At 35.4% G+C, this 26,457-nt stretch overlaps 1 pseudogene across 1 annotated transcript in view; it reads left to right on the top strand.

Moving 5' to 3' along the window:
* The window catches only part of LOC309841103 (DNA polymerase theta-like), a 135,048-nt pseudogene that overhangs the window by 4,707 nt on the left and 103,884 nt on the right, over positions 1–26,457 (top strand). The window contains exons 3-6 of the transcript in view: positions 840–1,015; positions 11,718–11,853; positions 14,005–14,209; positions 14,738–14,880. The product of the transcript in view is annotated as a DNA polymerase theta-like (transcript). The remainder of the gene's footprint in view (positions 1–839; positions 1,016–11,717; positions 11,854–14,004; positions 14,210–14,737; positions 14,881–26,457) is intronic.

The raw sequence follows: 26,457 nt of genomic DNA, 5'->3' as shown, positions 1-26,457 counted from the left end.
CTGATGGTCCAAAAAATCTGGGTTCTAGTCCCAGTATTGCCATTAACTATGTCTTTCAGGCCAGGAGCATAATCTCCTGGACCTCAGTATTTTCATTGGTAAAATAGGACTTTAGCCCTAATATTATGGGTTAACTCAATAACACTCAGAAATATTTTATTGAATGAATAGCTCTAAAGTTCTTGGTTCTAAATCTTTTTAACGTTATTTCAGAGGCCAAATAGCCAACAAAGCTGGTCCTACCTCGTAACATCCTCTCAACTTAGACCAAAGTAACAAAATGATTGAAAGGATCCTTTTTATTGAGAAGGTATGTTAGTTACAAGTTAGACTACCCTCCCCCCCCCAAAAATTACATCAAGGTCCCATCGCATTTGACTTTTGAAAACTTCTATTGTATAAAGACTGTGGGATAGTAAGAATATTTTTTTATGAGGTATAAATTTGTTCCTTAAAGTGTTACATTTGTGTTAAAAAAAGAGAATCAGTTTCTTGCATGTTTATTAGATTAAAAGTTTAGTGCTTAAGATAGTTTTTTTTCCAGTTTTGATTTCTATAACTCTTGGAAGTGCTTTGTAAATGTAATCATTAAAGTGGCATACTTCTATTTGACTGTGTCTTAACAGAAAATCTCTGTTCTGTGTTTTGTCAGTTCTAAACTTCATATTTTTAGCATGTGATTCTAAAAACAAAAACCCAGGGTGTCCTGGCCAGGAACAATCAACAGTAATCTAGTAAATATCTTTGGATACTGATGTCCATATTCTGGGATAGAACCAATCTGTAATTCATGAATTTCAATTATTTTTACTTGTATCATTCCTTTTCACTCAATTCAGAATCTGTTTCAGGAATAAATGGTTGGTTGGCATGGTAGGAATAAATGTGGATGGTTATACGAGCAGTGTCTCTCCAACAGGGTATTTCTGTTCCTTGGATATTGCTGTAGGCACAGTTGAGAGAGCCAATGGTCTGATCAGTTGCCTCATAGATGAAAATAAGATGGATCTTTTAGGTAAAAAAAGTAGAAAATAAGCAAATATTTTCTGTTGCTATTTTTTGATGGAATGGAATGGAGTTGTTGTGATTTCTATGTCCCATTATTTTCTTATTGAGAATTGGCATCTGTAATGTTAGGAACTCTGTGTTAAAAAAAAAAAAAAGTTTTATGTCTTGCTTGCTGCTATTGACTATTTCCGTGTATGTTTGCACTTTACAAAACACAAAGGAATATCCTTGAGCCCTCAAGTCATTTCTTATTGCCTCTTTTCTGTCTGAACTTTACTGGGAATAGAAGGAAGCATGCTGGGGCTGGTTCTTCCATATCCACAGTTAGTGTGTATTCATTATCATATTCTGGTGCTAGGATAGCTAGATTTGGTCTTTACTCGGAGGTTACCATTTAGCAGGGAAGTGGTATGAAGCTATAGAAGCTGACACTGCATTTCAGTTAGAACTCTGTGAAAGCTTTCTACCTTAATGCTTTTTTTAAAAAAAATTTTTAACCACTTAGGATTGTCTATATAGGGGTAGCAACAGGAAGCGAATAGTTGTAGCATCAGCAAAAGCTGCAGGAATATCAGTTAGCTGCTCATTGAGATCCTGATGAACTTAAAGAGTAAAACTGGGTAGGGTAGGAGTGAGGAATGAAATCAAAACTTAATAAGACATGGCTCTGCTCTATAAAGCTTAGAGAGAGAAATCAAATTTATCAGTTTGTATCAGAATTGTCTTATCATTTGTGACCCCATTGGATTTTATTTTATTTTTTTAAAGATTTTATTTATTTATTTGATAGATAGAGATCACAAGTAGGTAGAGAGGCAGGCAGAGAGAGAGGAAGGGAAGCAGGCTCCCTGCCAAACAGAGAGCTGGATGCGGGGCTCAATCCCAGGACCCTGGGATCATGACCTGACCTGAGCTGAAGGCAGAGGCTTTAACCTGCTGAGCCACCCAGGTGCCACCCCCCCCCATTGGATTTTATTTTTTATTTTTATTTTTTTTCTTTTCTTATTTATTTATTTGTTATTATTATTATTATTTAATTTATTTTTTATTTTCAGCACAACAGTATTCATTATTTTTGCACCATTCCCAGTGCTCCATGCAATCCGTGCCCTATATAATACCCACCACCTGGTACCCCGACTTCCTACCCTCTGCCCCTTCAAAACCCTCAGATTGTTTTTCAGAGTCCATAGTCTCTCATGGTTCACCTACCCTTCCAATTTCCCCCAACTCCCTTCTCCTCTCTAACTCCTCATGTCCTCCAAGCTATTTGTTATGCTCCACAAATAAGTGAAACCATATGATAATTGACTCTCTCTGCTTGACTTACTTCACTCAGCATAATCTCTTCGAGTCCCATCCATGTTGCTACAAAAGTTGGGTATTCATCCTTTCTGATGGAAGCATAATACTCCATAGTGTATATGGACCACATCTTCCTTATCCATTTGTCCGTTGAAGGGCATCTTGGTTCTTTCCACAGTTTGGCAACCATGGCCATTGCTGCTATAAACATTGGGGTGCAGATGGCCCTTCTTTTCACTACATCTGTATCTTTGGGGTAAATACCCAGGAGTGCAATGGCAGGGTCATAGGGAAGTTCTATTTTTAATTTATTGAGGAATCTCCACACTGTTCTCCAAAGAGGCTGTACCAACTTGCATTCCTACCAAAAGTGTAAGAGGGTTTCCCTTTCTCCACATCCCCTTCAACACATGTTGTTTCCTGTCTTACTAATTTTGGCCATTCTAACTGGTGTAAGGTGATATCTCAATGTAGTTTTAATTTGAATCTCCCTGATGGCTAGTGATGATGAACATTTTTCATGTGTCTGATAGCCATTTGTTTGTCTTCATTGGAGAAGTGTCTGTCCATATCTTCTGCCCACTTTTTGATATGATTGTCTGTTTTTTGTGTGTTAAGTTTGAGGAGTTCATTATAGACCCTGGATATAAACCTTTTGTCTGTACTGTCATTTGCAAATATCTTCTTCCATTCCATGGGTTGCCTCTTTGTTTTCTTGAGTGTTTCCTTTGCTGTGCAGAAGCTTTTGATTTTGATGAAGTCCCAAAAGTTCATCTTCGCTTTTGCTTCCTTTGCCTTTGGAGACATATCTTGAAAGAAGTTGCTGATATCGAAGTGGCTGATATCGAAGAGATTACTGCCTATGTTCTCCTCTAGGATTCTGATGGATTCCTGTCTCACGTTGAGGTTTTTTATCCGTTTTGAGTTTACCTAACCAAAGAGGTAAAGGATCTGTACTCAAGGAACTACAGAACACTCATGAAAGAAATTGAAGAAGACACAAAAAGATGGAAGACCATTCCATGCTCTTGGATTGGAAGAATAAACATTGTTAAAATGTCTATACTACCTAGAGCAATCTATACTTTTAATGCTATTCCGATAAAAATTCCACTGTATTTTTCAAAGTGCTGGAGCAAATAATCCTAAAATTTGCATGGAATCAGAAAAGATTTTTGTTTTGTTGAAAAACAAAAATAAAACGGGGGGCATCACGTTACCTGATTTCAAGCTTTACTACAAAGCTGTGATCACCAAGACAGCATGGTACTGGCATAAAAACAGACACATAGACCAGTGGAGCAGAGTAGAGTGCCCAGATATGGACCCTCAACTCTATGGTCAAATAATCTTAGACAAAACAGGAAAAAATATACAGTGGAAAAAAGACAGTCTCTTCAATAAATGGTGCTGGGAAAACTGGGCAGCTATATGTAGAAGAATGAAACTCGACCATTCTCTTACACCGTACACAAAGATAAACCCCATTGAATTTTAAATAACTCAAAAATTTCAGTAGAATCTTACAAAACGTGATATCCAATATACCTAACCCAGTGCCTGGCACAGATTTTATCTGAATGACTGACTGAGTGAATAAATTCTGAAATAACTTTTCATGCCATATGATTTTTGAGATAGCTTACTGATGAGGAAAAGGAGCATCATGTGCCATTACAAAATGGGTTTGAAAGATCTTGATTTAAGTGGGGAGGATTTGTCAGGGGCCAGGAGATACCAGTGCCTGTGAAAACCATGATCTTATGGCTGTGCTTAAAGAAGGCATTGGGTGGTACTAAATTTTCAGTACTTCTTGAGCATTATTCCAAGTGCACAGACTGGTTTGATTCTCCAAGTAGTGGAGAAGGGGATTCTGGTATACAAACATATTCATATTTTGTAGTAGGATGATTCATTAGCCTATCATCATCAAACAAAAACATCCCTTAAAATAATTTCTTTCTTCTTGATCTGATTATGTACCTCTAAGCAACTTTCTAACATCAGTATGGTTGGTTGCCCTGGCTGTTTTACCCCATAGAAAAGTCAATACACTGAATAGCTATCCTAGGTGTATTTGATATCTCATTGTATGTATATTTACACAAAATTGCCAATAAAGAAGTATCTGAGTAATGAGAGACAATTTCCTCTGAGTTAGCTAATCCTTGATTTTTAGATCCAGAATACATTATAGTAGGACAACTTAAGACGTCTGAAATTTCTTCAGATGGATTGTCCATTATGTGAAATCTGATTTTTGTTTTATGGTTAGAAATTTGTGTCACCTGCAATATATTGTAGTAATGGCAGCTACTTACTATATAAGATGCTGAGTCTTTAAAAATTTTTACTGAAATTGTTAAATTTTGTAAAACCTAGTATCTGGACAATCTCTTTAGGAATGGTGGTTGTGGATGAATTGCATATGCTGGGAGACTCTCACCGAGGATATGTGCTGGAACTTTTGCTTGCTAAGATTTGCTATATTACTCCAAGTCAGCATCTTGGTGAGTACCTGAAATAATTGAGTTCCCGAGATTCTAAGCAGTGCTAAGGAAGTGTGTGCAAAAGTGCACAGTAGGTATGAATTAAATAAATTAAAGATGGACAGTAATACCTATTTAGAACAAAGTCAGGTATGGAAATTCATTTTTGTTTTAAAAGAAGTACTTAAGATTGAGAGTGATTTCAGATGATTTTGTAAACATTTTAAAATTTCGGGTTGTACACCACTTTTATGATAAAATTAAAAAAACCCCAGTTTTTGTATTTGTCAGTTATACATCATTCTATTTAAGCAATCAAAACTAATTTTGAAAAATAGCATTTCTTTATCCCCTCTTCCCAGAGGCAACTACTTTCAACTCTAGCAGCTTTTAAAAAAATTATTTGCAATGTTATTTCTAAATGTAGCCACTTGTGTTTTTAATTTTATTTATTTATTTGTTTATTTGACAGACAGAGATCACAAATAGGCAGACAGGCAGGTAGAGAGAGAGGGGGAAGCAGGCTCCCCGCTCAGCAGAAAGCTGGACACGGGGCTTGATCCCAGGACCCTGGGATCATGACCTGAGCTGAAGGCAGAGGCTTTAATCCACTGAGCTACGCAGGGGCCCCTGTATTTTTAGTTTTACACATTATATACTAGCTAGTTATTATGAAAGATGAAGACCTAGCTCTTCTCTAAAATTTTTACTCACCCAACCCAATCTCCTCCCACCTGATGCTACAGTCTCTCTTTGTCCTCTCATCATCTTGCCTTTCTCCAAATACTGTTAAGTCATAATTTTGCTCATATCAATATTTAATGTTAGACTGTTATGGCTATATAAATGCCTTTTCCAACTGAAGCATGTGGTATATTATGATTACGTTTATCTTCAAAATAACTTTTTGTTTTCTCTGACATTAATAAATATCTTTTTTGTTTGATGGCTTGGTTTGCTATGTCCTTTTCACTGATTGATTCCCCAGCCTCTTTCCCATTTACGTAAATCTCCATCCAATATGTTTTAACACATTTGCTATTCTATCGAACTCATCTTCTTGAAGTTTCTCCAAAAGACTTCTGAATTATTCCAATCTGGATAGGTGGGCAAACTATACATGTGCTGCATAGTACTTATTTTAGGATCCTTTCTTTATTATTCATTCCTATTGCTTTGTGCTTCAGTCAGTGTCCCCCCCCCCCTTTTAGATTACATATGTTTTTTTCTTGATTTATTTCCTCATTTTGGTGGGGACACCTTCCAGGAAGTTCTACTTTATTTTAGTGTATCGTCTATCCATATGATTTTTTTGAAAGTTTGCATATCTGAAATGCCTTACCGTTATTTTGTAGATTGCCCAGGTACAGAAGTCAAGATTTTATGATGCTTATCCTTTATCCTTTGTATAATTTTTTAAAAATTCACTCTGGGAGATTTTAGGGGCTCCTTTTCTTCCTCCTCCATGTTGTGAAATTTCACACTGATGTGTCTTGGTGTTCCATTTTTGTTCATTGTGTTGGGTGTGCAATAGATTCTTTCAATGTGGGAGCTCTTGTATTTCAGTTTAGGGAGATTTAATGCTTCTTCTTCAGTATATGAGAAAACATGGAGATAATTGTTTATATACCAGATCAGTAGGAATATGGAATATATGACTCCTGTAATTAGCAAATTTGACCTAATGGATGTATGTAGAAGAATCACCAAATAAAAGCAGAATATATATTCTTTTCAGTGTGCATAGTAAAACTTTACTATATGCTGGGCCACAAAGGAATACATTTTAAAGAATTTAAGTAATTTAAAATATATTCTCTGACAAATGGAATTACACTAAAAAATAATTGTAGGAGAGGCACAACTAGAACAATTCTCCTGGAAATTGGAACATATATTTTTACCCATTTTGGGTTAAAAAAATAATCACAGTAGAAATTGGAAGATAGTTTGAATTGAAAGTATATCTTCTAACAAAACTTGTGAAATGCAGCTGAAGTTTAAAGGGGAGTTGATAGTATAAAATGCATGTATTACTGAAGAAGAGAGACTGAAAAATTAATGTATTATTCATCTCAAGAACTTAGAGTAGTAAAATAATGCCACAGAAAGTAGAAGGAAAGAAATAATAAAGACAGGAGCAAAAATTAATGAAAGAGGGAAGCCATTATCCAGAACATTCAAGCAATTCAAAAAAACCAAAAAGAAAAAACCCAATATATCAATGGGCAAACACCTTCAACAGGCATTTATAAGATGGTATCCAAATGGCCCATAATCATGAAATGATACTTAATCTCATTGGCATTCAAAGCAATATAAACTACTTCTTCAAAGAGATATTATGACACACTCTCCAAAATAGCTAACATTAAAAAGATGGACAATACTAAGTGGTGACAAGATGTGGAACAATAAAACACACATGGATCATGGAGATACTTTAGTACAGTCTCTTTGGAAAACAGTTTGACATCAATAAAACTGAAGATGATCTATAAACCAGTAATTTTACTTCTAGGTATATACCTTAAAAATGTCTGGGTGTATGCACCCAAGGACATGACCAAGAATAGTGTTAGCAGCACTATTTGAAACTAATTCAAAATGCATGAAAGACCTATCTGTAAGACAGAATGCCATCAGAATCCTAGAGGAGAGTATAGGCAGTAACCTCTTTGCCCTGGGCTGTAGCAACTCCTTACTAGACATGTCTAGTGGAGGGAATTTTAAAATTTCTTTGTTCAGGTTGCATCCTGTTGCATTCCCTTTCCTCTCTGGAGGAAAGGGAAATAAAAGGAAAAATGAATTATTGGGAATTTATTAAGATAAAGAGCTTCTGTATAGTGATGGAAACAATAAACAAAACTAGAAAGCAACCTTTAAAATGGGAGAAGATATTTGCAAATGACACATCTTTTTTTTTTTTAAGATTTTATTTATTTATTTGACACAAAGAGAGAGAGAGAGAGAGAGAGAGAACACAAGTAGACAGAGTGGCAGGCAGAGGGAGAGGGAGAAGCAGGCTCTCTGCTGAGCAGGGGGCCCTATGTGGGTCTTGATCCCAGGACCCTGGGATCATGGCTTGAGCCAAAGGCAGCTGCTTAACCAACTGAGCCAGCCAGGTGCCTGGAAATGACATATCTAATAAGGATTAGTACCCCAAATCTAAAGAATTTATCCAACTCAACACCCCAAAAAACAAATAATCTAGTTAAGAAATGGAGAAGACATGAACAGATATTTTTCCCAAGAAGACATCCAGATGGCTATTAGACACATGAAAAGATGCTTGACATCACTCAGGGAAATACAAATCAAAACCACAGTGAGATAACATCTCATACCTATCAGAATGGCTAAAATTAACAACACAAGGAAACAACAGATGTTGGCAAGGATTCAGAGAATCCTACTTGTGATCTCTGTCAAATAAATAAATAAAGTCTTAAGAAAAAAAAAGAAAAGAAAAAAAAAAAAGAAATGTTTTCTCTCTAAAATGGTGCTGATTCTGAAAACAACTTTTAATTTCTTGTGTCAATAAGTAATGATAACCTTACCACAAACCATACAGAGGTTTTGTCTTAAGCAATGGAAAAGAAGTTTGTTTAATTAAATATCAAGATAGCAGAAAATACTATTTTTTTCTTTTTTTTTTTTAAAATTTTTAATTTTTAATTAACATATAATGTATTATTAGCCCCAGGGGTACAGCTCTGTGGATCTCCAGGTTTACACACTTCATAGCACATACCTTCTGCAGCAAATACTGTTTCTAACGTGGTACATTATTTTGGGTGTGGCAAAATTTTTGTAAGTCTTCTAACATTAAAGAACTTTCAGAGGAACACTCTCTGTCATTCCATATTCTCTGGCATGTAGTTTATTGACTCCAGTATTATACTATATGTCAAACAGACAAACAGTTCTGAGACTGCTGAAGAGAAATTAGAGTATCTAGGAGAAAAGGGAAAGTCTTAATGGCAAAATAAGTGGGATATTCTGGGTACAAAAAGCTGGATAGTATCTGAGGAAGTGACTTTTAGAATAATTTGACTTTGTCATCACATCTTCATTTCAACCATCAAGAAGGGAAGATGAGGAAGTAAAGGGCACAGCCTACCCCTTAAGGGCACTTCCCTGGAGTTGCATGAAATGTTTCTCCTCACATATAATCAGGGCACACAGTTACTTTCCCCAACTGCAAGGAAGACCATATCTCCAACTAACATATAGAGATTTTATTAAAGGAAAAATGAGGGGCACCTGGGTGGCTCAGTTGGTTAGACAACTGCCTTCAGCTCAGGTCATGACCCTGGAGTCCTGAGATTAAGTCCTTCATCGGGCTCCTGGCTCAGCAGGGAGCCTGCTTCTCCCTCTGACCATCTCCCCTCTTATGCTGTTTCTCACTCTCTCTCTCAAATAAATAAATAAATAAAACCTAAAAAAAAAAAAGTAAAAATGAAAGAGCAGCTGTCTGTTTCAGCCCTAGTAACAAATGATTCATCTACCTGAAATCCCTTCAGGGTCATTAGGTTGTCTCTCTTTTAGACCCTAAAAATTCTAACGATTAAAAAAAAACCTTCCAACTCATTGGATTTCCCCTATTATAGGCATCAGAGAAGTTTATCTTGCTTCTGTCTCTTACTTTACATATAAAATATGCAGGTTACTTGTGTTTAAAGAAGGCTGGAGAAAGACTATTCCTATTTGCTTCCCTCTTTTCTTTCCTCAACTGATTTCTTTGTAGACTTGTAACTCTGGAGAGGAAGTATAAGTTCATCTTACACAACTGCTTTCTCTTAGGGTCAGAGGGTCTTTAAGGTAATACAGAATATAAGGAGGTTTTCTTTGCCTTCCTACATTAGCTTGTACTTCTCTTTCTCGTGGGGAAGAATAATTGGAAGGTTGGTGCCCTGGCCAAATTATCAAGCCTTAAATTAGATAACATTTAAGCAGAACTAAAATATACCACAATAATTTTGTTTTTGAGGTCTTGGAAACTTCTGAGATTTTGACTTTTTATAATGCTCCATTTCAGGATAGAATATGGCTTGCTCAGAACTTCCAAATTGGGGAATGTGTGAATAGTGTTTCATATCAATTACACAGATATGCGTACTTGGTCATGCTTTTTGGATTGTGTAGCATCTTTGTAACTTCTTGGCATTTTATAAATGATCTGAATATCTCCTAGACAGTTAATGCTGTTTTATTTAGATGATACTTGAATCTTTCTGTGGAATTCCCGGAACTTTCCTGTATAAGATGTTGGTGCTTTGTGCCAAAATAGTGATTTGTAAGTTAATAGTAATAATTGGTTTGATTCTAATTGACTTCTCTATTGTGGTATGCCTCTCTTTTAGACCCTAAAAATTCTAACGATTAAAAAAATCAACAACCTCCTCAGATGGGTGGAAGCAGGAACCTGAACTGTATATATTGCCATTAATTTGGACATTTTCATAAATCTTGCTTATCTTGAAAAAGGTTATCCATTTTGTTGAATCAAAACCTGAAAGTTACATTTTTACTTTGCTGCTAATGCTAGTTGATACCTTTTGTAGATAATTTTTAAATCTTATGCTGGGCTATTTTGTAGTGCTTGCAAGAGCCTTGTGATACATTTTATTCACCTGTTTTTTTATTGTTTGATGGCATCTATCTTTTTGTAATTTTATCTGGGATAAATAATCAACAGTCATCAAGTTTATAGTCCTTTATCTTTATTCTGTCTTGGTTCTCACTTTGGCAGTCAGTGTTAGGAAAGCAGCATTTTCTCTCTGCCTAGAATGGTTAGTATACTCTACCACAATGCCACTTTTGGCTTTCTCTAATGCAAGTGACCTTCCTTTTGCACCTTGAACATCTTATGTACTTGTATCTTTTCCCCTACTATTGGATACATTTCTGAAAAAAAATTGTGTTTTTCTCTAGTTGTAATTGCTTTAAGTAGTATTTATGTTTGTATAAATTATATATTTGTATATGTTTATAAAGCATAAATGCTATCACATATTTTTATTCCTTTGATTGTCACAATAACCTAAAGTGTTTAGATTAGTGAATGTTGTAATTTCTAGGTTTCTGTAAATATTTTTGAATTCATATTATCATATATAACTAATAGTAATTTGCATTTGCATTTTCCTTTATAGTTTCCAAAATACTTTTATTATTATTATACACTTAATTAGCAAGAACTGACAAATGACAGTTTAATAGGACAGAAGGCCTACATATATTATTTGATATTAATATTTTCATTTTTTGCATACGCAGAGGCTTTTATGGAAAAACAGTGAGGATCCAAAGAAGCAGTTAGATGTTAGGGTCTTTATACCCTTTTAACAAAAGGCAATAGAATTGAGAAGTGACAAGGCAAAGGAAAAGGGCGTAGGGATTCTAGGGGTGGTAAATTGTAGGAAGGTAAATATGTACTGGAAACTAATGGAAGTTACAGATTTTTAAAAAAAATTTTAATTCAATTAGCCAACAAAGAGTATATCATTAGTTTCAGATGTAGTGTTTAACAATTCATCAGTTAAGGATTATTTAGAAAGGATTATGCAAACCCACCCTGGTGCTCACTTCTGTTCAGTGGTAAGTGATAAGAGGAACACCTTCACAAAGAGAAATTTATATCTTGGTTCTAGACAAGCAGGGTGAGGGCAAGGAGCTCTTTCTGTTTCCTAAGTGCCTTCAGGTTATAATAATCCTTATGCCAAAGTGCCATAGGCATATTTGGATCCCCTTCAAAGTTCAGAAAATGAGAGCATCAGCAATAATTCTATGACCATAATAACTGCTATCATCTATTAACTTCTTTTTAAACAAGACAACTGAAATTCTCCTTGGCAGGTATCTTAAGCAAATATGTTGGAATTTTATAAATGTATGGTTTTTTGGTTATAGATGAGTATCTTAGTTTGTAAGAACTCTGAAAAATCAAAGATTTTGATTTCAGGGATCTCTAAAACCTGTTCGTAGCTGTTTGCAAAGACAAGAAGGAAAAGAAGTAACTGCAAGCATGATAAGAGTGATTCTGGAGGTAATAAAGAGTTCACTAAATTACCATTTGCTCTTTTGTGTTTATAATATGATGGTAGAACATAAACATGTGAAGAAAAATTTTAGCTTTGTTTCTTTATGTTTCTTTATAAGATTTTTTATAGTGTTTCTTTATGAGATTGTTTATAGTTTCCCTAAGTCAGAATCTCTTGTATTTAAGTTATTTCCTGGAGTTTAATATATGTATTATATGTTTAATATTTCTTGGAATTTAATATGTACTGTATCAGTACATTTCAAAACAGTAGATTAAAACCCAAATGCCAGATGATTCTTTTTATTTTTTAGGTATACTTTATTATCTAAGGTATACTTTATTATCTTAGGTATACTTTATGATCTAAGCCAAAATCAAGGCTTGGACGTTTAACCAACTGAGCCACCCAGGTGCCCCTATTTTCAGAATTTTTTTTTAAAAGATTTTATTTATTTATTTGGCAGAGAGAGATCACAAGTAGGCAGAGAGGCAGGCAGAGAGAGAGGAGGAAGCAGGCTCCTGGCTGAGCAGAGACCCCGATGCGGGGCTCGATCCCAGGACTCTGGGATCATGACCTGAGCCGAAGGCAGAGGCTTTAACCGACTGAGCCACCCAGGCGCCCCATCTATTTTCAGAATTTTTAAAAAGATGACAGAAATGGATAGTAGTTCTTCCATCCAGATAATACCTATGGTATTAAAATAAAATCAAATTAGGGTGCCTGGATGGCTCAGTCAGTTAAATAGCTGCCTATGGTGTAGGTTATAATCTTGGTACTGGGATCCAATCCTGTCTGAGGTTCCCTGCTCAGTTCCCTGCTTCTCTGTCTCCCTCTGCCTGCTGCTTCCTCTGCTTGTGCTCTCTCACTCTCTCTGTCAAATAAATAAAATTTTTCAAAAAATAAAATTACAAGTAGACATGCTTAGAAATTTCAAACAACATGGAAGGATCTAAAGTGAAAAACAAAAGTTTCTCTTCTGCATCCTCAAAGGTAACTGTCTTCCTTATTTTAAGTGTTTTGTGTCATTCAGGAAAGTTTTCTGTTTATATACCAACATGCCTTGCTCTGGGCTTCAGTGCTGGTACTGGGGGTACTGATACCTGTGCACATACTTTCTTCCTCCCACTTCCCTTTAGCTCTCCATTTGGGAGGGGGGAAGGAAAGTAATTAATACCATGGGGTTGTTAAGGATATAGAAAGTAGGCATTCTCATATACTGCTGAAACTCTTTTGGGAGGGCTACTTGGACATACCTACTAAGATTAAAACCAGGCAAGCCCCAGAACAAAACACATAGCCATTGAACCAGTAGATTCACAATTAAGAGTTTTACCTAGGGAGGTATATGTGAAATTACATCAACTTAAATATACAGGAATATTTATTATGGCATTATTGGTATTAAGAAAAAACTAGAAATAACCAAAATACTATTAATACTAAATAAATCTTGGTAAAACTATGTTTTGTGGTCATTAAAAAGTGTATGATAGCTCTGTTTAGGATGATTTGGTGTTTCAATATGTATTAAATGGAAGAAGGCAAGGGAAAAATTAGTACATTTAATTAATTTGTATATTTAATATAGTTGTAGGAAGATGATTTCCACAAGGCACAACTGACTTCATTTTTTCTATACCCATTCCCATCCTCTTTCTGAGTGGGAAATATTCAATACTAGCATTAAAAATTTTAAGGAAATTTTTCATATTGTTAGTAGGTGTTATCTACATGTATAATGAGTAATGATGGAAGAGTTAATTTAAAGTCTCTACATTAAGATGCTAAGAATATTTTTTTTGTTTATTAAAGATTTTTATTTATTTATTTTTTATTTTTTTTTGCATTTTATATAATATTTTATTTTTTATAAACATATATTTTTATCCCCAGGGGTACAGGTATGTGAATCACCAGGTTTACACGGGAGACAAACCATAAGTGACTCTTAATCTCACAAAACAAACAGGGTTGCTGGGGGGAGGGGGTTTGGGAGAAGGGGGTGGGATTATGGACATTGGGGAGGGTATGTGCTTTGGTGAGTGCTGTGAAGATGCTAAGAATATTTTAAGAGAACAAAATCACTACTTTTATATCATGAGGGCCTGCATGTCTTATTGAAAAGTTACAAATAATTTCAAACCTCTTAACAGATAATAGTTGGTGGAGTGGCAAGAACATCACAAGATATGCAGACTTATGCTTCTTGCACATTCTTGGCTGCAAGTATGAAAGAAGGAAAGTTGGGAATTCAGAATAACCAAGATTCTGTTCAACTTGGAGCAATTGAGGCCTGTATAATGTGGCTGCTGGAAAATGAATTCATCCAAATTACTGAAGCTAGTGATGGAACAGAAAGTAAATGTGACTTCTTAGTTGCAGTTGACTCATTTTTTCATCTTTTTTTTTTTTTTAAGATTTTTATTTATTTATTTGACAGAGAGAGATCACAAGTAGGCAGAGAGGCAGGCAGAGAAAGAGGAAGGGAAGCAGGCTCCCTACTGAGCAGAGAGCCCAATGTGGGACTTGATTTCAGGATCCTGAGATCATGACCTGAGCTGAAGAAAGCAGCTTAACCCACTGAGCCACCCAGACACCCTCATTTTTTCATCTTTAGTGACTTTCGACTGTTTAGTAAAAGGAAATTGACTTTTCAAACAGTATAAAAGGAAACTGGTTTTTCAAGTGGTATATGAAGCAGTTTTAGTAAGTCAGTGCTGCATTTAGCAACATCAGACATTTAACATAGAATCTGCTCATAAATATCCATGCATTGGGCAAAATTGATCAGATACTAAAAGGTTAATTACAGAATACAGAGAAACAGAGTTTTATTTTATTTTTAACATTTGGTTCATTATTTCCCTATTCCCACCCCTCAACCAGGAAAAGTGTATCACCCAACACATCTTGGTTCAGCAATTCTTTCTTCTTCACTTTCTCCAATTGATACTTTAGATATTTTTGCTGATCTCCGAAGAGCAATGAAGGGTTTTGTTTTAGAGAACTATCTGCATATGGTTTACCTGGTGAGTTCTGTTTTCTTCACTACTGTATTTGTGAAAATGGGGAGAAAATGCTTTCATAGAATCCTGAGCACTAAAGATACCCTAAGGGAACATCTTGTTTGTTTGTTTTGACTAGGGTATTAGTGGTGGGAATAAAGAATAGGTAATTTAGCTTATTTTAAAATAAGCTAAATGTTACAGTAGCCTTTTATTTTATTTTTTTATTTTTAAAAGATTTTATTTATTTATTTGACAGAGAGATCATGAGTAGGCAGAGAGGCAAGCAGAGAGAGAGAGAGAGAGAGGAGGAAGCAGGCTCCCTGCTGAGCAGAGAACCTGATGCTGGGCTTGATCCCAGGATGCTGAGATCATGACCTGATCCATAGGCAGAGGTTTTAACCCACCAAGTCACCCAGGTGTCCCTACAGTAGCCTTTTAATTTATTTGCCTATTTATCAATTTTCTCTAACTTCCTTTCAAAAAGTATTTGAGGTGCTTTATCATAAAGGACAATTAAGATAATAGGAAATTGAAAATAAGATCATAATGTAGAACTCAAGCAATAGTTGGTACGTGAATATGCATGTCTTTAAGTCATGTATAGTTCCTGTACCCAACTTTGGTTCTGAGTTTTCTAGCAATTACAGCAAAGAGGAAAGCTTGATTAGTCCTAATATTGATAGGATACCTCTTAGGAAAAGTGGTGCCTGGTTGGCTTAGTCTTGGCTTAGACAGTAGAACATGTGACTCTTGATGGAACACTATCAAGCAAAACAATGTATACATATTGAAGTCCAAGATGGAGAAGATAGAAGATGACAGAAAGTCTCTTTAAAGAAATAATGGCTAAAAATATCTCAAATATAGGGAAAGATATGGACTTCTATGTACATAAGCTAAAGGGGGCCCCAAACAGATATAACCCAAAGAGGATTTTACTGGGACACGTTATTATCAAACTGTCAAAAATCAAAGAATCAGAATTTTGAAAGCAGCACAAGAAAAGATGCTTGTCATATACAAGGAAACTCATAAAACTCAAAGTTTCTCAATGGAAGCTTTGCAGGCCTGTTTTAATGGTATGATAAACTCAAAATATTGAAAGAAAAAATTGCCAGTCACCAATACTGTATGTGGCAGTGCTATCCTTCAGAAAAAAAGAGTGAAAGACTTTACTTACCAAACAAAAGCTGAGGACGTTTACCACCACTATATGTGCTTTATAAGAAATGATAAAGGGAGTTCTTTGTGCTGAAATGAAATGATACTAATTAACAATATAAAGACACATGAATGTATAAAACTCATTGGTGAAGGTAAATTTCTAGAGAAATTCAGATTTCTGAATGTAATGGTATTTTGTAAATAACTTCTAACTCTATACAAAAGCTAAAGAGAGCCATATTAAAAATAACTATACCTAAGAGTTCTGTAGGAGACTCCAAACTCATCTTCTCCATGGAACCCACAATATTATACCTATTAGTAGGCTAATTCCTCCTGAAGAAGAAATGTGGGCTGACTGAACAGCTACCAAATGACCAAAGACAGAACAGGAAGAGAACAATAAAAGAGACAGAGAGATACCGGAAAAAGGGAACCCTCCCCCCAAAGCTGTGATGAGGAGGGATAGCATTGAGGGACCTGGAACAGATCCCTCTGCCCTTGTGCACAGAAAAAGCATGGTTTAAAAGAGGACTAGCATATAAAAGAGATAATACTAGAACTCTCCCAAGTGGTGGAGGAATTGTGGGAAATTTCTTCAGGTCAGAGAGACTTGGGACCAACATCATTTATATTCTTCTTCGAAGCCAGGACTAGAGCAATATCCAGACATTGTGGTGGGCATGTCTGGTTATCTCAGTCGACTTGTGACTTCAGTGAGTCCAGGGTCCACAGAACCACCCCAGTCCTAGAAGCACTAGCATGCAGAAGAAAAGCCACAGTTTAGAGAGGCTATGGAATTGCAGGAATGCTCCCTCCTCTTCCGCCTTGAGGGTCCAGACCAGAGTAGTTTGGCCATCACAAGGGGCAGGTTTGGGTGCCATAATTGGAGGGTTCTGACTCCACAACTGGTGGGTCAGATCATCAGAGAGACTTTGTGAACTCAGCACAGCATTTCGAATTATATTGGGACACAGAAGAAGTGCTACAGTTAGAAGAGCTGAGGAACTGTGGGAGCATACTCTTCCCCTCCACCTTAATACCTCAGATTGGAGCAGGGTCTGGCTCACTGTGAGCTTGCAACCTCAGCAAGTCCAGGGTCCACAAGCCCATACCACCTGTCCTGTGGTTCTGGGACACAGAAGAAAAGTTGCAGTTTTGTATTGTTGTTTTAAATTTTTATTTTTTTTAAACTTTAAAAAGTTTGTCTTGTTTTATTTTAATTCTTCCTTTTGGTTTGTTCTATTTCTTTTTTATATAATGTTTTTCTTTAATTTTCTCTGTAAAAAGTCAAAATTTAAAAGAGTAACTAGCGTATATAACCACCGCTCCAACCAGCCAACAAAGTCATCAAGCGAACACAGTCTGTTTAAGGGTCACCATACACAGTACAGTTCCTACAACTTTCGAAAAAGTAGCAAGCCATTTCGTCTAATCTATAGAAATAGACACAGAAAGTCAAGCAAAATGAGAAGACAGAAGTATGTGCTTCAAAAGACAGAGTAGAGAAAAAAACCTCAAAAAAAGAATTTAATGAAACAGATAAGCAACATGCTTGATAAAGAATTTGAAGTAACAATTATAAAAATACTAGGTTGGAGAAAAGAATGAAAGAATTTAGTGAGACCTTCAATAAAGTGATAGAAAAATATTGAATGAATCAGAACTGAAGAATACAATAATTGAAATAAAAAAAACACTAGAGGGAATCAACAGTAGATTAGAGGATGCAGAAGAAAATATCAATGATCTGGAAGACAAGGTAATGGCACATAAGTTGAACGGCAGAAAGAGAAAAGATTTTAAAAAAAAGGAGGACAGATTAAGAAATCTTTTGAACAAAAACAAGCAAATTCATCTGATAGGGGTCCCTGAAGAAAAAGAAAGAAAGATTTAGAATACTTATTTGAAAAAATAATAACTGAAAAACCTCCCTAACCTAAAGAGAGAGATAGACATCCAAGTCCCAGATATTTCCAAACAAGATGAACTCAAGGAGGCCCACACTATAGCATAAACTGATTAAAATGTCAAAGGTTAAAGATAAAAAGAGAATCCTAAAAGCTACGATAGAGTAGCAAAGTTACCTCCATGGGAAAACCTATAAGACTACCTGTTGATTTTTCAGCAGAAGCTTTGCAAGCCAGAAGGGAGTGGCATGACATAGTCAAAGTACTGAAAGGAAAATCTCAAAACCAAGCATACTTACTCTTGGTAAGATTATCATTCATATTTGAAGGAGCAATAAAGAGTTTCCCCAGACAAACAAGAGGTAAAGGAGTTTATCAAAACTAAAGGAGCCTTACAAGAAATAATAAAATGTAGGTAGAAAAGAAAGAAATGGCTTTAGGTAGAAAAGAAATGGCTATATTTACATATAAGAAAAATATGAATAGAGAGATGTAAAATATGACATGTACTATGACAACATGTACATAAAATGTGGAGAAGAGAGTAGAAAGAGAAGAGGAAAAAGAAAAAAATGGCCATCAGATTAATATGGACTATTTACTTAGTATATTATGTATGAACATTATGGTAGCCACAAACCCAAAACGTATGATAGATACACAAAAAATAAAGAGAAAGAAAGACAACATTATAGATATTCATCATTCACAAAGAAAACAAGAGAAGAACAAAGAAGAATCACAAAAAAACCAGAAAACCAATTTTATATATTAAGTACAACAATTTTTTAAATAAAGTATATACCTATCAATAATTACTTTAAATGTAAATGGCCTAAATTCTCCAATCAAAAGACTAGAATGGTAGAATGGATTAAAAAAAAACCACGAGATCAATCTATGTGCTGCTTAAAAGAGACTTACCTCAAACCTAAAGATGCATATAGACTGAAAGTGAGGGGATGGCAAAACATTTGCCATGCAAATGGAAGCGGGGGAAAAAAAAGACCAGTGAACCCATACTTATATCAGACAAAATAGAATTTAAAAGAAAGACTGTAATGAGACAAAGAAAGGCATTACATAATGATAAAGGGATTAATCCAACAAGAGGATATAACTATAGTAAATATCTATATGCCAAACACTGGAACATCTAAATAGATAAAACAAGTATTAATGGACATGAAGAGAGAAATTTATTGTAATACAATAATAGTAGGGGCCTTTATATTCCACTTACTTCAATAACTTCCAGACAGAAAATTAATAAGGAAACAGTGTCTTTAAATGAGACCTTGGACCAGATGTTCATAACAGATATATATATATATATATCTGTTCATATATATCTGTTCATAACATATATATATATAACATATCTGTTCATAGCATATATATATAAATATATATATATAAATATATATATCTGTTATGAACATCTGGTGTGTATATATATATATATATATATATATATATATATATATAAAACATTCCATTTCAAAACAAAAGAATACACATTCTTATCAAGCACACATGGAACATTCTCCAGAATAGATCACATATTAGGCTATAAAACAAGTCTCAATAAATTTAAGAAGATTGAAATCATAGCATGCATCTTTTCTGACCACAACAGTATGAAACTAGGAATAAATCACAAGAAAAAAAAAAACTGAACAAAAAAACAAACACATGGAGACTAAACGTGATACTAAACAATCAATGGGTCAATGAAGCAATCAAAGAAGAAACCCAAAAATACATAGAGACAAATGGATATGAAAACACAATGGTCCAAAATCTCTGAGACAGTGAAAGCAGTTTTAAGAGAAAGGTATATAACAATACACGCCTTCCTAAAGAAGCAAAAAATATCTCAAATAAACAATCTAACCTTACGCCTAAAGGAACTACAAAAAAAGAACAAATATTCTTTTTTTAAAAGATTTATTTATTTATTTTAGAGAGAGAGAGAGAGTGAGCATGGAGAGGGGCAGAAGGAGAGAGAAACTTTAGTGGACTCCTCGCTGAGCTCTGAGCTTGATCCCACAACCCTGGGATCGTAACCTGAGCCAAAGCCAAGAGTTAGATGCTTAACTTACTGTACCTTGGAGCCCAATTTGTTTTTGGTTTTGTTTTTAAGATAACTGGCAATTTCTTAAAATAAGATAATGATGAAATTTGCCACATCAATTGACTCACAGATGGTTTCTTTGTAGCACGTGATGCTGTTTAATAACATTTTACCTGCAAGTATAAATTCTTTGAAAATTGGAGTCAATCCTCTCAAAACATGCCGTTGTTTTATCAACTAAGTTTATGTTATACTCTAAATCTTTTGTTGTTATTTTAGCATTTCCCACAGCATCTGCACCAGGAGTAGTTTCTATCTCAAGGAACCACTTTCTTTCCTCATCCATTCAAGTTTTATTAAGAGATTGCAACAATCCATTACATCTTCAGGAACCACTTCTAATTCTAGTTCTCTTGCTATTTGCCCCATATCTGCACTTACTTCCTCTACTGGAGTCATGGACCCTCAAAGTCATCCTTGAGGTTTGGAGTTAACTTCTAAATTCCTGTTAATGTTAATATTTTGACCTCTTCCTGTGAATCACAGATGTCCTTATGGCACCTAGAATGGTGAATCCTTTCTGGAAAGTTCTTGATGTACTTTGCCCAGATCCATCTGAGGAATAACTGTCTTTGACAATGATATCCTTATAAAATACATAGTTCTTAAACAGTAAGACTTGAAAGTCAAAATTATAGTTGACCCTTGAACAGCATGGGTGTGAACTTTGTAGGTCCACTTGTACATGAATTTTTTTTCAATGAGTATAGCACAGTACTGTGTATTTTCTCTTCCTTATTATTTTCTTAACATTTTATTTTCTCTGACTATATCATAACAATACAGTATATAATACATATAGCGTAAAATATGTGTTAATCAACTGTTTCTGTTATTGGTAAGGCTTTCTGTCAACAGTAGGCTATGAGCAGTTAAGTTTTGGGGGAGTCAGAAGTTATATGCAGATTTCAAACTACACAAGCAGTTTGCACCCCAACCCCATATTGTTTAAGTATCATCTATACTCTATGACCCATGGACTGCAGAATGGATACTCAGCCGGCAGGAAGACATTTACCTTTACATCTCTGTCAGAGCTCATGGGTGACCAGGTGCCTTATCTGCAGTAGTTGGAAAGGACTCTTTTTTTTCTGAGTAGGTCTCAACATTGGGCTTAAAATACTCAGTAAATCACATTGTTAACAGATTTGCTGTCATCTAGGCACAGACAATAGATTTAGCATAATTCTTAAGAGGGTTAGAATTTTTGGAGTGGTAAATGAGCACTGGCTTCAATTTCAAGTCTCTAGTTGCATAATCCTCTATTAAGAGTCATCCTGCTTGACTTATTTCAGCATAAGGAATAGCATGGAGGACATTAGGAGAAGGAAGGGAAAAATGAAGGGGGGAAATCAGAGGGGGAGGTAATTATGAGAGACTGGACTCTAAGAAATAAGCTCTGGGGGAGGAAAGTGGAGGGAAATAGGTTGGCCCAGTGATGGGTATTAAGGAGGGTACAAAATCCATGGAGCACTGGGTGTTGTGTGTAAATAATGAATCTTGGAACACTACATCAAAACTAATGACTTACATATGGTGTAATGACTTACAGTATGGTGACTAACATAACATTAAGAAGAAAGGGAAAAATGAAGGGGGGAAATCAGAGGGGGAGATAACTATGAGAGACTGGACTCTAAGAAATAAACTGGGGGGAGGAAAGTGGGTGACTAACATAACATTAAAAAAAAAAAGAGTCATCCTGTACTTTGAAATTTTGAAGCCAGGTATTGAGTTCTTTCTAGCTGTGAAACTCCTAAATGACTTCTACTAGAAAGCTATTTTGTCTACATTGAAAATCTGTTGTTTGGTGTATCCACATTTATTAATGATTTTTAGCTAGATCTTCTGGGTAACTTGCTGTAGCTTCTATATCAGCATTTGCTGCTTCATCTTGCACTTTTGTATTATATTTAAACGTCTTCCCTTAAACCTCATTAATCAATATCCGCTAGCTTCCTAGTTCTCGTGGGTAGCTTCCTCACTTCTCTCAGCCTTTAAAGAATAGAAGACTTAGAGACTTGCCCAGGATTAGGCTTTGGCTTATGGGAATGTTGTGACTGTTTTGATCTTTTATCCAGAGCACTGAAACTTTCTCCACATCAGCAATAAGGCTGTTTCACTTTCTTTTCATTTGTGTGTTTACTGGAGTAGTTCTTTTAATTTAAAGGTTCAGGTACTTTTCCTTTGCTGTCTGAGCTGGGATAATGGAAGAGAACTATCTTTTGGCCTGTCTCAGCTTTTGACATGCTGCCACCTTCCTCCTCCTCCTCCTCTTCTTTTTCTCCTTCTTCTTCCTCCTCCTCCTCCTCCTCCTCCTCTTCTTCTTCTTCTTCTTCTTCTTCTTCTTCTTCTTCTTCTTCTTCTTCTTCTTCTTCTTCTAAGATTTCACTCATTTTATTCGAGAGAAAGAGAGAGAGAGAGAGAGAGAGAGAGAGTGAGTAAGACAGCAGGAGCAGGGGGGAGAGAGAGAAGCAGACTTCCTGCTGAACAGGGAGTTCGATGTGGGGCTCAATCTTGGGACCCTGAGATCATGACTTGAGCTGAAGATAGATGCTTAACTGAGCCACCCAGTTGCCCCTAGACATGCCTTCTTCACTAAGCTTATAAATATCTAGCTTTTGATTTAAGAGATGTGGGACTCTTCCTTTCATTTGAACACATGGAGGCCATTGAAGGGTTATTAACTGGCCTAATTTAAATATCATTGTGTCTCAGGGAATAGGGAAACCCTAGGAGAAGGGAGAGAGAGAGAGAGAGAGTAGCAGTTGGCCAGTGGAGTAGTCAGATGACACATAATATTTATCAAATTCACCATTTTATATGGGTATTGTTATTGATTCCTTAAGACAATTACAATAGTAACATCAAAGATCACTGAGCATAGATCACCATAACAAAAATAATAATGATAAAATTTGAAATACTGTGAGAATTACCAAATGTGACCCAGAGACATTTGCTGTTGGAAAAATGGTGCCAACAGACTTGCTCAAAGCAGGCCTGTCACAAAACTTTAATCTGTAAAAAAGACAGTATCTGTGAAGCACAATAAAGTGAAGTACATAAAATAAGATATTCCTGTATCTTTTTTTGTTTATAAATATTAGCAAGAAGATATATATGTTCTTAATCTACCTTCTTTTTTTTTTAAAGATTTATTTTTATTTTTATTTATTTATTTGACAGAGATCACAAGTAGGCAGAGTGGCAGGCAGAGAGAGAGGAAGGGAAGCAGGCTCCCTGCTGAGCAGAGAACCTGATGCAGGACTCGATCCCAGGACCCTGAGATCATGACCTGTACCAAAGGCAGTGGCCTAACCCACTGAGCCACCCAGGCACCCAATCTACCTTCTGTTTATACAGAAGATACTATGCTATATACCTTTTTTGTACTATCTTTTTTTTTCTTTCTTAACAATATATCTTAGAGATCACTCTGTATCAGCTCATGGAGATTTTTAATTTTTAAAAAAAATATCTGTATGACTCCACTGTGTATATACCAGTATTCAATCACTTCTCTATTGATGGACATTTGGATTATTTCCAGTATCTTGTTATGGCAAGTGATGCTACAGTGAATAACTTCGGTGCATATGTTGTTTAGTTTTGATGGGGTGTATCTTTAGGAAAGACCCCCAAAAGTACAATTGCTGGATAAATTATAAAGGCATATATAATTTTGGTTTTGCACAATTGCCCTCTGTAAGATTTCTATCATTTTCCAATTTTAACAGCACTATATGAGAGTAGTTATTTTTTCACAACCTGATGAATATATCGTCAAGCTTTTATACATTTTAGTATAGTTTTAATTTATATTTTAAAAATATGAATGAAATTGAACATTTTTTCCATTTGTTAAAGGACAGTATGCTCCTCCCCCATGAATTGTCCATATCTTTTGTTTATTTTTATTTTGTGTTTTGATCTTTTTCTTAAGTTTTAAAGGTTATTTTATATATTAGGAAGAGTAGTGCTTTGTGGTATGAGTTGAAAGTATTTTTATCCTAGTTTTCTATGTGGCTTTGATTATTTATTGTATGTTTTTAGAAATGTAGTTGAATATGTGGGCTTTTCTATCAGTGAGGAATGCTTTTCTTGCTCTAAGATTATAAAGGAATTCTCTCACATTTTCTTCAAGTAGTTGAGTATGGTTCCCTTCTTTTGAATTATGTTCCTTTTGGAATTTATTCTAGTACAGTAGTCACTCCTATCAGTGGGGGATACATTTCAAGACCACCAGTGGTTGACTGACACTCAGTACCGAACCCTGTGTATATTTTGTTTTTTCCTGTACCTACATACCTATGATAAGTTAGACACAGTAAGAGATTAGTAACAATAAACAAGTATAACATAATAAGCTTTATAAGTGTGATCTTTCTCTGAAAATATGTTATTTAATCTACTAACCCTTCTTGTGAGGATGTAAGATGATAAATTGCCTATGCAATGAGATAAAGTGAGGTGAATGCTATAGGCATTGTGATGTAGTGTGAAGATACTATTGACCTTCTGATAGATCATCAGCTTCTGGACCATGGTTAACTGTGGACAACTAAAACCATGTAAAGTGAAATCACAGATAAGCCAAACATTAATTTTTCAATTTTATCTTTTTTTTGATAGTGCCACTCTGTAGTCATAGGTTTATTTATTAAAAGGTTTATATACACACAACAAAGGAAAAGTTTTCTTCAGCTTTTATATTTTTTTTTCTCCATTTTTTAAACAAGATTTATTTATTTTAGTGTGTGTGGGCAGGGGCAGGAGCAGAGGGAGGGAGAGAGAGAGAGAAAGAAGCAGACTCCTCACTGAGCACAAAGCCTGACACAGAGCCTCATCCTGTGACCCCAAGGTCAGAACCTGAGCTGAACTCAAGAGTTGGAGCTGAACCAACTGAGCCACCCAGGGTGCCCCCTCCTTCTTTTATAAGTTGATTGGTCTTATTCATGAAAAGGAATGTTCCTCTATTTTTTAAAGTCTATTTTTGGGCTTCCAAGAGTCTTCTGAAAATTTTTTCATACAGAATTTGAATATGTATTTTTAAAATAGCTTTGTTGCAATATGGTTCACATAGCACATTTACACTTACACATTTAAAGTTAAGTCAGTGATTTTTAGTTCATGCACAGAGTTGTGCAGTTATCATCAATATCTAATTTCAGAACATATTCATCACCCCAGAAAGAAACCTTATATGCTTCAGCAGTCACTCTCAAATTTTCTCCAATCTCCTCATTCTCCCTAAGCAACTACTAATATAATGGAATGCCTTCTGTTCCTATAGACTTTCCTCTTCTGGAAGTTTCATATAAATGGCATCATATAATATGTGGTATTTTATGACTGGTGTCTTTCACTTAGCATAGTGTTTTCAGGGTTTGTCTGTGGCATAACATGTATCCTTTTAAAATCTATTTTAGAAAATTAAAAAAAAATTGAGTGTAGTTGACACATAATGTTATATTAGTTTCAGGTATACAACATAATGATTCAAAACTCTGTATGTTTTGCTGTGGTCACCACAAATGTAGCTACCATCTGTCAGCATGCAGTGCTATTATAATACCATTGACTATTTCTTATGCTGTACCTTTTATTCCTATGACTTATTTCATAACTGGAAGCCCGTATCCCCCACTCCCCTTCATTCATTTTTGCCTCCTCTGCCACCTTTTTCCCTATGGCAACTCTTAGTTTTCTGTATTTATATGTCTGATGCTGCTTTTTATTTGTGTATTCATTTATTTTATTTTTTAGATTCCACATATAAATAAAATCATGGAGTATTTGTCTTTCTCTGACTTATTTCACTTAGCATTATATAGTCTAGATCTGCCCATGTCACAAATGGCATGATCTTATACTTTTTTATGGTTGAGTAATATTTCATTGTATATCTGTACCACACACACCTTCTTTATCCATTCATCTGTTGATGGACGCTTGGGCTACTTCTATATCTTGACTATTGCAAATAATGCTGCAGTAAAGCATGTAACAGTTCTTAAGTTTTTATATTGCAGAATAATATTCCACTGTATGGATGTACTGCATCTCTTCATCAATTAATGGACATTTGGTATGTTTTTGATTTTTGGCTATTATGAGTAATGCTGCTGTGAACATTCGTGTACAAGTTTTTTTTTTTTTTTAAGATTTTTTCTTTATTTATCTGACAGAGATCACAAGTAGGCAGAGAGGCAAGCAGAGAGAGAGGAGGAAGCAGGCTCCCTGCAGAGCAGAGAGCCCGATGTGGGGCTCGATCCCAGGACCCTGGGATCATGACCTGAGCCGAAGGCAGAGGTTTAACCCACTTAGCCACCCAGGTGCCCCAAGTTTTTACATGGATATATGTTTCACATTCTCTTGGGTATA

The sequence above is a fragment of the Mustela nivalis genome (assembly GCF_964662115.1).
Source record: "Mustela nivalis genome assembly, chromosome: 1".
Lineage (NCBI taxonomy): Eukaryota > Metazoa > Chordata > Mammalia > Carnivora > Mustelidae > Mustela > Mustela nivalis.
The sequence above is the reverse complement of the archived record's forward strand: the minus strand, read 5'-3'. Positions and strand labels throughout refer to the sequence as shown.